The sequence below is a fragment of the Cephus cinctus genome, unplaced genomic scaffold (assembly GCF_000341935.2).
Source record: "Cephus cinctus unplaced genomic scaffold, Ccin1 Ccin1_scaffold0404, whole genome shotgun sequence".
In the NCBI taxonomy this organism is placed as follows: domain Eukaryota; kingdom Metazoa; phylum Arthropoda; class Insecta; order Hymenoptera; family Cephidae; genus Cephus; species Cephus cinctus.
In genome coordinates, this window is record NW_014333088.1 from 324,556 (window position 1) to 336,304 (window position 11,749).

General features: G+C 46.5%; 1 protein-coding gene across 5 annotated transcripts in view; it reads left to right on the forward strand.

Annotated features, from left to right (window-relative positions):
- The window catches only part of LOC107267455 (protein dead ringer), an 88,702-nt gene that overhangs the window by 3,468 nt on the left and 73,485 nt on the right, over nt 1-11,749 (forward strand). The window contains exon 1 of one of the 5 annotated variants that reach the window (XM_025084774.1): nt 11,297-11,413. The exons of the other annotated variants lie outside the window; for them this stretch is intronic. The gene's annotated coding sequence lies outside the window, so the exon portion shown is untranslated. Of the gene's footprint in view, nt 1-11,296; nt 11,414-11,749 lie in introns of those variants that run through there. 5 annotated transcript variants of the gene reach the window in all.

Sequence of the window (11,749 nt, forward strand, 5' to 3'; positions counted from 1 at the left end):
AAAAATTTTTTTTTTTTTTTTTTTTTTTAAATCAATCCCTCGAACGTCAATAACTTTGCCTTTACCAATTTACACGACACTGTTGTCAAAGTATAATCACAGCATTTGACAATTTTCGAGGGAATTTATTATGAGAATTCCTTTTTTATTACCGTAATATAATGTATTTTGTAAATGATTTTATTGCCATAGGCTCCTCCTGCTATAATAATAATGAAACTGAAATATGGAATGCCATTATAAATCAGTGGGCTGAGTCATTGAATATTGTCATTAGATTCGAAAGGCGCCGAACTGTAGATTAAATAACCTAACCGTACTGGGATTTATTTACTGATTAATTTGACTTGACCTCCTAAGGGTCATATACCCAATCGATAATTGAAGAATTAAACATTTCTTAAGTAAACTAGAGGTACACGACGATGCTTCGAAATTTCACCAAGTTTCGTTACTGTTTATCGAGAGAGAATTATCGACGGAATTCACGATACTTGTGCCCACGGACACTTGTCGGCAGCACGTAGTTAACGTCTTGGGAAATTGCTCGTGCGGAATCAGGGTCAGGTAAAATTGTCCAAATTTGGCAAATCCCTACTGCAGCCGTATCCTGGCAAATTAGTGGGTCAGGTAGGGCTGGGTTACATGAGGGATCTTCAAATACACAGCTACGGCAGCGATGTGCGAATTATATAAATTTCATACATGGCTGATATACTCGAGCCGTACACCGGGAAAATCGTAACCCAGGCATGTTGCTGGGTGTGGTCGGAAATGGCGATGAAAAAAAAAAAGAAAAGAAAGTAAAAAAGTCAAATTTTCAAAAATTCCTACCAAAGCACACGCGACGACGTCGATAGTAGGAATTTTGAAAAATTTCGCAATTTCTCGTAACTCGTCACCGTGCATTAGGCGTTTACCATGCCTCTCGCGTTATTACGTGCAAAATCGTCGAGTTATCCAACCTTCTTGTCGTACACACAATTCACAGGAATAAGGACGCGACAGTCCATGACTTCCAGTCTAGCTGCGACCAGTGCGCTATAGCGCCGAGCGCCACTTTGCCAGCCGAACTGTTCGTCACTCACGAAGCCCAGTAGGAATTTGCTTCGAAACGGCGACGATTAAGTTGTCGCCTTTCAAATAATCACTACTGTTACGTCCATTTAATTCCACGATGTACAATTTTCCTTCGCTGTTCGTTTTCTTTACGCTCGTAACATAGGCATAGCTCTATGTCATTTTCCCTGTATACTCGTAGCCTCTACACGGCATATGTCTTCCGATCGGGCCGAGCATTAATTTGACGGCATCGATAGTGACATTTGATTGGCGCTTTGTAATCGGCGAAGATGTATTCGAATTGCGAGCTTTGATTATTCGATTTGCTTCCCTTTCGAATTCACTTTGAGAGAGAGAGAGAGAGAGAGAGAGAGAGAGAGAGAGAGAGAGAGAGAGAGAGAGAGAGAGTACGCATAATTAATAGATGCCTGTTTATACTTACGGATGAAGTTGGATGAGGCTTCGGGAGACTCATTAAGCCTAATGCGATTAGAAGCTGTTGATTGATTAACGGGGACTTTGCGTAGATTACGGTGACTTTCTTCTATGGATATACATATGTAGGAGTCAATATTATCGTGTGGAAATCGTCGCCCGGTTGTAAATGCGCTAAAGTGTACGTGATTTTCGTAGAAGCGCGTTAATAGATGGCTGAGTGATTGTTAAAAAATTTTTCAAAATTTACAGTTGACAAAAAAAATTTTTTTTTTTTTTTTTTATGGGAATCAAAAGACGCGCGACAAGGGCGACACAAGACGATTTCAGGGCGAAGTTTGCCGTCAGAGCCGTAGCCGAGGGGCTGATGTTGTGAAAAGTCTGAAATTGATGTTTCATCGCTTTCCGGACACTCGATCTTTCATTCTTATCCTGCATCGAAATTGGGAGCTTCGGTGTCTTCGAGTTAGCCGAAGCGAGAGGCTCGCAATACGGAAATGCGATTCCGACAGGGATGAAGTGAAGTCGGCAACTAATTTAGCGGCCGGCAGGCAGACGTTTTCAGCCCTGGGGCTGCTGAATCGCGTCGCTCTGAAATTGGCTCGTTTCGACTGGCCAACTCGAGCCGATTCAAGACACTCGGTGCTTCGATGCGGGTAACGCCAGCGAAATATTTTACATGATTTTATGAAGTTGCTCGTGGATATTTTTTTTTTTTTTTTTCTTTTTATCTTAAGAGTCACTCGGATCGAGAGAAAATGTTGGGCTTCGTTCGTTACGTCGCGCGGGCGTTTGACGTCCAATTGTTTTTACTTTGGAGAATTTGTATTCAGCGCCGACTCGGGTGACGTTGCTGTCATTGAAATCGCGAGGTACATTTCCCGGATGGACTATGATATCATCCCGTTTCCGTGACAATGATAAGGCCAAGTGTTTTGATTCGCTGGGATTTCATAGGAACTGTGTCTGGCATTGGTTGTCACCGTGAGGTTCCCGGTGCGCCTGGTCCGATCGCGAGGGGTCGGAGTCTGATAGGTGTTTTGGCGGGGGAATTGGTGGGTGAGGGGGGGGCGGGTGGAATAAAAAGGCGGGATTCAGGTCTCCCATTGGTTAAGCGGCTTCTAGAGTCACGCCCACCTTTATTCGTATGTGAGATAGGGTTCGTGGGATTTGACGGTGAGAGAGAGAGAGAGAGAGAGAGAGACTACACCTTTGAGTATACATATACACATGTGGATGTCACCAGAATAGAGGTTCTCTGCGATATTGAGATACCGGCGAGAAATTCCTATATAAGGTAGTTGCTTAATTTTGAAAAAGAAATTTCTTTTTTTTTTAATTCTCTTGCACCCTTTTCCTACGTTCAACGAGTTTCTTAATGCTACTTTAATGGCTTCCAAAGAATAAGAGGATACGTAATCCTTCGTAGATTGCTGTCAGGGGTCGCTGTTTGACATTGAAAGAAAAATGATAGGTTTCACTCGGAACGAAAAAAAAAAAAAAAAGCGTTGCTGGTCCCTGATCTCTCAGATAAATCTGTCAATTACACGGAAGCACCCTCATCGGGAATTCCACATAGGCAACGACTTCCGTGATTCACTGGCAACGGGACATTGGGTCCCTTTATACGTCACTGAGCGAAAATGGTCCCTGGCCTCCCTTTCACGGTGCTTTGACCTCCCCTTTTTTTTATCCAGGATCCTTAGTTACCCCTCCTAATATTTCGTCGAAAACTCCAAAAAAAGAAAAAAAGGATGAACGGGGCCTACACTATAGTCGCCTCCTGTTTGTTTGTTGTGCTCCGAGTCAAGTGGCCCTTTCTACGGTTAGCACCCAATTTTGGCTCTTGCCACCCCGAATGCACCCTTCGAGGGTGGAGGAATCGCTGAGGTAGCTCTGCCGTGGGTTGAGTAAAGGTCGAGGGGCGCGATAGGTAGATTCCAGAAGGAAAGCATCTCCTTTTGTCCGTGCATAGGAATGACAGAGAGAGAGAGAGAGAGAGAGAGCCAAAGGATCGACTATTAGGCATCCTTAGAAGCCGACTACCGCCGACCTGGTAATAGAAAAGGTACCAGGTAACGGCACGAGCCCTTTTACAAGTACCTTTTACGTTGGTACTACAGCTCCAAGCCGCGCCACGGATTTTACACAAATTTTCTGCCCTTCTCCTTGATGGCTCCCCATTGGTCCAGTACCCTTCCACAATTTGGGGCCTTATTTTTCAAAAGTACGGAAACAGTACGGACCCCCCACCGAGGTCATGGCGTTAAGTTTATCGTTCTTACGGGGAAGGGCAATTGCGAGGGTTTGAGTGTTTTTCAAAAAGAGAAAGAAAAAAAAAGTACTCAAAATCACATTCCAAGATGGAGAACATGGTGACTTTAAAATGCGGCATTGTGCAGCGGGCATCATGTTCCCTATGGTTCCTATACAGGGTTACTCAGTAGAAACGCACCGGCAGAAGTTGGCCGCAAGTGGCCGGACACGGCAGTGTGTGGCCTCTTGAAAGAATGACACGTGACTGCGACCGATTCCCATAAGCGCAAACTGACAGTTCGCACAGCAATGCGGTTATTGAGATATTGCAATAGCTAGGTTACTGAAATAATTAATTAATATCGTAATGACATAATATAATATCGGTTAAGATTTATTATCAAAACAGATTGCAATTAAGAGAACGTAAAGCTTAAAATATTCACAATATCGATATTTCCAAGTAATCATCGCAACTGCAATTCCGCACTACGATGCTGCAATTAATTTAAAGAGTCAATTAATTGAAATACTTTTGAACCAAAGAGGCGTAGCGAAGAATCTGTTGTCAAAATAAATCTTAACTGTACATTAAATTTTGTCATTAAAGTGGTAATTAATTGTTTCAGTAACCTGCGCGAACTGTCAGTTTGCGCTTATGAGAATCGGTCACATGAGTGACATGTCATTCTTTTAAGAGGCCCCCACTGCCGGCGTCGGCCACTTGCGGCCAACTTCTGCCGGTGCGTTTCCACCGACTAACCCCGTATAGCCTGTTCGTAATAATTCGAAGAAGACCCATCAAATATATACGTCGATGGAAGTGCACGCGCTCGTGGGTAAAACGCATATATATCGGGTCCTAAGTAAACTGTCCGTATGGCCAAGTCGGAAAGATGACTGACTGACTGGTCACGAAGGTTGGGTTCATGGTATACCGCGAGGAACGGGTTTCTTCAAACTCCTGCAAACAGGCCCAAGGGACTTCGGGGCCCGAAGCATCGACTTTGCGTGTCCGTCTCTTGTTGACTCTTCAACTTTACTCTGTTGAACTTCCCTCCCCCCCCTGCCACCCTCCTCTCGTCCACCCCACGTCCCGTTCGAGGTGGTTGCTCCGTGGATCATCCACCCCCCCCCCCCCCCCCCCCCCCCCCCCCCCCCCCCCCCCCCCCCCCCCCCCCCCCCGCCCCCCCCCCCCCCCCCCCCCCCCCCCCCCCCCCCCCCCCCCCCCCCCCCCCCCCCCCCCCCCCCCCCCCCCCCCCCCCCCCCCCCCCCCCCCCCCCCCCCCCCCCCCCCCCCCCCCCCCCCCCCCCCCCCCCCCCCCCCCCCCCCCCCCCCCCCCCCCCCCCCCCCCCCCCCCCCCCCCCCCCCCCCCCCCCCCCCCCCCCCCCCCCCCCCCCCCCCCCCCCCCCCCCCCCCCCCCCCCCCCCCCCCCCCCCCCCCCCCCCCCCCCCCCCCCCCCCCCCCCCCCCCCCCCCCCCCCCCCCCCCCCCCCCCCCCCCCCCCCCCCCCCCCCCCCCCCCCCCCCCCCCCCCCCCCCCCCCCCCCCCCCCCCCCCCCCCCCCCCCCCCCCCCCCCCCCCCCCCCCCCCCCCCCCCCCCCCCCCCCCCCCCCCCCCCCCCCCTCTAAAGTTCTCAAAATCCCTGATTCCTATATATTTTTGGGCCTTACGGTATACTTGTTACTGTCAAAATTAACATTAATCGTGTTTCTTATCAATAATATGAATTTTACGACAAAAAATAATTTTTCATTGTTGCCTTTGCCTAAATTGCACGGCGAAAAATAACGAGGAATTACCATTAACCGTGGATTCGAGTAGCCAAGTCGGACTGACCCAAATCCGTGAGAAAGTTCGTGGGCCCTATTGCGGGAGTACGTCGACCGTGCCGATAGGAGGGTCCTTGTTCTGGTTCTAGGCACTTTTCTTACCTCTTCTCACTATAGAGACCGGGACCACGTGGTTACCCTGGTCCCTCGTAGCTGAGCTCTCAGGCCTCGGCGATGATGGTTCCATCCACCAGGTCGCCGGTTCCCCGGGTCATCGACTCCTCTTTTACCTGATGGGCCCCACTTCATGGAAAGAACGCGCACGAGGCGTTTAATTTAATTTCGTCTGTTTGGACAAGCCGGGCCCTCCTGAGAAAATGGGAGGGAGTTCAGGTGGTGGTGCCCCCACCCAGCCATACCGAATATCCACAAATCATGGTAATACACGAAAGTGCCCGACGGTACCAAAAGTGGACTCCGGAACCAGGTCCCCGGCTGGGCCCCGCACGTCGTATACTTTCTCTCTCTCTCTCTCTCTCTCTCTCTCCCTCGCTCCCTCGCTTTGGCTTCCTGTCAAACAATTACACAAAGCATGTGCGACTTGCCTTTAACTCGAGTCAATTCTTATTTCTTTAAATAATATAATTACTTCGGTCCGTTCGCTCCGGGAACTCGTTGACCTCAGACAAGATTGTTATCGATCGTTTGTCACGGTCCGTGATAGTTAAAAAATTAAAGAAAATTCGCACGCGGTATCGGAAAAAGTTGAAAATATTATACGAAGCTCCCTCGGAAATGTTCACGACGATAAATGCTAAATAGTCACTTGATCGAGGTCACACGGTATACGATTACTAACCTTGTCCTGTCTTATCGACGATTGAATGCCTTATAGGTCGAAACATTATAGGTTGAAAAGAAGTTAAATTAAAAAATTAACCTTAGTTGCCATTGCGCTCGTAAAATGTCAAGCTAAACCTATGTAGAGAGTCGAGACAGACGTATGGAGTAAGATGCGTTTACGTTAAGATTTATTTACGTTATATTTGTAATTGACGTAAGGTCGGTGTCTGTCGATAGAAAAATCGTCATTTTCATTGTTCTCGTCCGGGACCAAAGTTTTAAAGGGGGTTCGAGTTTACTAATGCAACGGAGAAATCGTGTTCGATTCACGTCGTAGAGATAACAAAGGTGTACCATGGCCGTTCATTCACGATAATCGAACGGGTTGCTAAGGATCTCTCATTGTCGGTGCGCATGCGCAACATGACGAAAACGGAACGCCGTAATGGCGTCTTGCGCAAAGGTACGGAGCTACGTGTTGTTTAATAGTGAAATAAACTGCATTGGGGAAATGTTGCATCGGCAGGATATAGCCTCATTGTTATTGGCCTGTAGATATGTAGCGGGCATATATATATGTGGATATATGGTGTGTGGATATATGTGTATATATATATACGGATCTAATAGACGTGTAAGCCGTGGCGTAGCAGTGGCGCTAGTGTACTGCGGCGTAAATGTGCAACTGTGTTGTTCGGCTATCATTATACGCGACTCGGTTATGCCTGCTGAGATAGCGAATGCTGTTGCAATCGACGCAATTATTTTTACGATTCTGACGAAGCCTTCAATTCCGTGACTATTATTATTAATGGAGGTGAGTGTGTGTGCGGGCGCGCTGTAATAACCTAGTTCGGCCGTCGCTGTGAAGAAATTATGAAAAAGAAAGAAAAGCGGAAAAAGTTTTTCGCTACAGTTTAAAGTTCGATGGACAAAACAAATGATTTGGGACCGTCGTGTTTAGTGCTATGAAAAATGTATTGAGCGATGAAAGTTGATTCGGTTTGACTTTTGTGGCGAGAGGGAGGCCTTGTACATGCTGCCGCCTTCGTAGCGTCAATTGGGTCTGATGACTTTATAACCTCGAAAACGACCGGTGGGTCCCGTATAGAGTCGGCTTGGAGCGTTGGGACATTTTCATTTGTGGCTCGTATTTCAGGTACGGTAGTAAAGGGACTAGGGAAAAGTTCCGTTTGTCAGTTCTCTTTTTTTTCTTCTTTTTTTTTTTTTCTTTTTTTTTGGGACCAAATCTAGTCTGCTCTAGTCTGGGACTTATGGAGGCGCGTGACTTTAGATGTTATATTTTTTTGTTGCAATTGTTGATATCGGTCGTCAAGACTGATTTTGCGATTACTTATACATTGTTTTGGGACTCTTAAAGTTTTCGTGGCGCTGGGCCCGTTTAATGTATATACTCGTAAGGCCCAAAACGGTGAAGGAATAATGGTAAGAAGGGTCGCGGATCTCTTGGAATTAGCATTGGGAAACTATAATTCAATGGATGTCCCGTTAGACTGACCTCCAGGACGAGGGCCTAAACTGAAATGGCCTGAGCTGGGCTATAAGGCCCCGCCGTGGGTCCCAACAAGACCCTGGTGACGAATGACAATCGGCTTTAGATGGACTCTGCCGATATAAATTGTCGTTGTATCGATCCTATCTCACAGTATTGATCGGTCAGTATAGGAGGGGGGAGGGGCCCTTAGGACCCTCTCGATAGGGGGCCACACGGTTCATGTCAGGGCCCCGTTAGGTTCGTAAACCACCCTCAAGAAGCCTGACGTAGTCCTTACCCGGGTCCCTTATTCGGAGTTTCGAATTTCGCCTCGAGTTGCAACGCCAGATTTTTTTTTTTTTTTCACTTCCCTACCATGCATTTACATTTATCCCTGTATAAGGGTGCGTACGGGCCCAAACGAACCACCGTAACCCCCTCCTTTTCCCTCGTCCCACCTACCTTCACCCCTACAATTTTCAGCCACCATGATTCGTATCCAGCAGATTCCCTCGTGGCACCGAGCACGTGCCGACCGTATGTTTCCTAAATCCTACGGAATACACACGGGGGCCCCTAGTAGGTATAGGGCCCCAAACGATTTCCGTTTTTGGGACCTTTTCCTTCGTACCCAGTACCGCAGAGCTAGGTACGGAGAACGTCTATTGCAGGGTTATGCATGCAAGGTCGCGAAAAAAAAAAAAAAAAAAAAAAAAAAAAAAAAAAAAAAAACATAAACGTCGAGGCCGTAATGTCTGCATAGGATTTTTTTTTTCTTTTTTTCCCTTCAAAGCCACTTTCACAATTTATCACGGAAAATCTTGTCAACTCCGGATGTCACCTCTGGTGCTAATTTACAATTGGCTATCCGATGAAACTTTTGTATTTATAGAAAAAAAAAAAAAAAAAAAAAAAAGAATTTGCGAAATCAATTGGCTATCCGATGAAACTTTTGTATTTATAAAAAAAAAAAAAAAAAAAAAAAAAGGAATTTGCGAAATCTACCACTTTGCTCAAAACTTAATACACGTGGAAGCCGGGTTCACGCTGTACCGGTAGGTGCGCTGGAGCACGTAAACCCGCAATACGTGTAAAGGTAGTTTGAAGCAAAATTCCTTATTAAGCCAATTAGGGCTCGTTAAGGGAATCGCGTTCACGTAGTCTTGCCAGGCGATAAGTGATTCAGGTTGGCACGCACGCCGACCACCTTTTTCCGACGTAGGGTTGGTACCAACAATCGTGACTCCGACTTACGTAGGGCGCGAGCAGAGACTTTGCGTAGAAATACGTGCCTCGGGTTATTGGCGATAGTCGAAGTCGAGTGAAAAAAAAAATTCAAAAAAATGATTTTTTCTTAGCTCGTACTCGAACGACCTTTTTGCACGGTGACGATTTTTGGCCTCTTGAGAGGCGTCGTGAATCTTCGATAGAGAGACTCTGTGCAATTGTCGGAATAAGGACGTCCGTTGGTAGCGACACGACAACGTGGCGTAGGCATTGAAAGGGGCAATTGGAAGTGAAATAGCCTGTAAAACATGGCGCTTTCGCGCGACGTGGACACGGTAAGAAGCGCGGATTTAATATTCATAAATAAACGTCGCTCTCACTTTAAATTCATTCGTTTACCGTTTCGACGATTTAACGTAGAATTTTTCTTGCGCTCTTTCCCCCGTTCAAGAGAAACATCGCAATCGTCGTATATATTGATAGGGGGATGTTCTTGTTATTGCACTGTATACGAAAAGACCTGGAAGCGTGGGCGTGGTTCCAATTATCCTGGGCGTGGCCTGTTACTAACTAAGAATCATACAGACGATAAAGAGAAAAACGTGTAGTAGCCACTAAAGAAGACCAGTAACCATGTACAAAAGGAAACGTACAGCGAAGTAAAGAAATAAGCAACGAGCAAACTCGAAAGCGTCGGTTGTAGACCCAGTAAAACAACCCCAGGTACCTCCTCCCGATCCCTTCCAACGTCAAAACGGCAACCATAACCTGGCGAACATAAAATTCCTCGAGACTTTCCTACATCCACAGTACGCAAGCACGTTGCCAATAGTCGATAGATCTCAGGCACTAACCTTCTTGACAGAGGAACAAAAAATTCCCTAGTCATATTTCAAGGCTACTTTCTCCGAACCACCCCTCATCCTCCCAACCAGAGGTTTTGGCGTCCCCTTGACCTTCGTCGTACAAGAAATTGACCATCTACCTGGACAAGCCTGGTCTCCATGAGTCTTATCGCGTAAAACCTAACCTAACATGCGGGAAGTACACGGAACAAAGATAAGTGAAATTGACGTTAAATATTCGAAAAAGCACCATGGTGACGTAATCAATGGGTCGGATGACTTTGTCCGCGTAACAGGAGAACAGATCGTTGGTTGAATAAATGTTGAAGGAAATATAGTAAAAGTGACCAATATGCCGGAATACGTTTATGCGAGCGTACACTGCATTGTACGTATAACCCACTGACTATACTATCCTGTATGCTAACGTTCAGTTGGCCTCTTGACGTCTGGCGCGAGTTGCGCTCGCTCGTAAACGCGTCTCGTAACTCGAGGCGTTATAGACATCGTCGCCGGGGTATATAAACGTCTCATCCTATGTACTTAAACGTGGGTTAGGTTTTAGGAGGGATTGAACGCAGGTTAGGATTAGGTTCGGTTAGATTAGCATTAAGAGGGAGAGCAAGGACCTACGTCAGGCAGTTAGCAGAGACGGACGACGGGTAAAATCGTAACTTAATGGGTAAATAGAATAGATAGTTTGATAAACTCAACGCTAGGTGGAGACGATTGCCGATGTTACTTAATATTTTCTAAATGTGATATATTTTATCAAACTTCAAGTATCTCTCGAGGACAAACTGTATATACTTTACTCACTCTGTATACACCTAACCGCAATATGGTTAATACGCTACTGCAACGCCGGCAGACAACGCGCGTGGTTCCAGACGAATTTTATTGGTCGTTCGGGGTTTTGGTTTAATAGCCGAATTCCTGTCGGGGTTCTTGTTCCTCTCTACTGGTTCCACGTTTCTCCTCCAGCAGTAGTTGGTACTCGTGCTGTATCCTCATCTTTGTCTAAACTATCTCCGTCATTGTTCTCGGCGTTTGGCATTATCCCCACCTCTCGTGTCCCGTCGGCTCGGTCTTGTTTTCATTTTACGACGCTCCGTCTACTCTCTGCGTTACTTCGTAGTCCTTGCCCTAGAATTCAGCACTGAGTTTCCCATCTAGGTGCCTGGCAGTCGTAGGATAGTCGACGATGCTTTACCGCGTCTGTGTTTATGTCCAGTTTCGTTAATTCGACAAGACGTGCAATTACGAATTAATTGACACGTAATTATTGAACGAGCCACACGATATTTAAACGATTGTTAACATGATTACATATGTGAAACCTAGGTACGTACGTATAATGTTTCACTAGTGTACACCTGTCGGCAGCAGCGCGTGCTACAGGAGATGAGCTGACAAGCCACACGAGGTGGCAGCTGCCTGTCTTTTGGGTCACAACAGTTCTTCGCGTTCCGGCCTGATTGTATGTTTCTCTTTTTTTTTTCTTTTTTTTTTTTTTTCTTCGCACCTCCTGCAATCCGACTTTGCATTCTGCACTGTCCTGACCTCTCCGTCGTACAATTCTGTTTATACTTTCAGCCATGTCCCTTTCGTCTTATACCTTTTCTCTTGGCAAACATGCTCGAGATGCGTAGCAGCCATTTGCCTGACTGTCGCGCTGCGATTACCCTAATTACGGCAATTAATTGACCTTACGTAATTAAATTTAATTTTCGGCTCCCTGAGTCTACTTAATCCTCTATATTGCTTGACACGATAAATGATTCTTTGTATTTTGTTTTTTTTTTTTTTTTTTTTT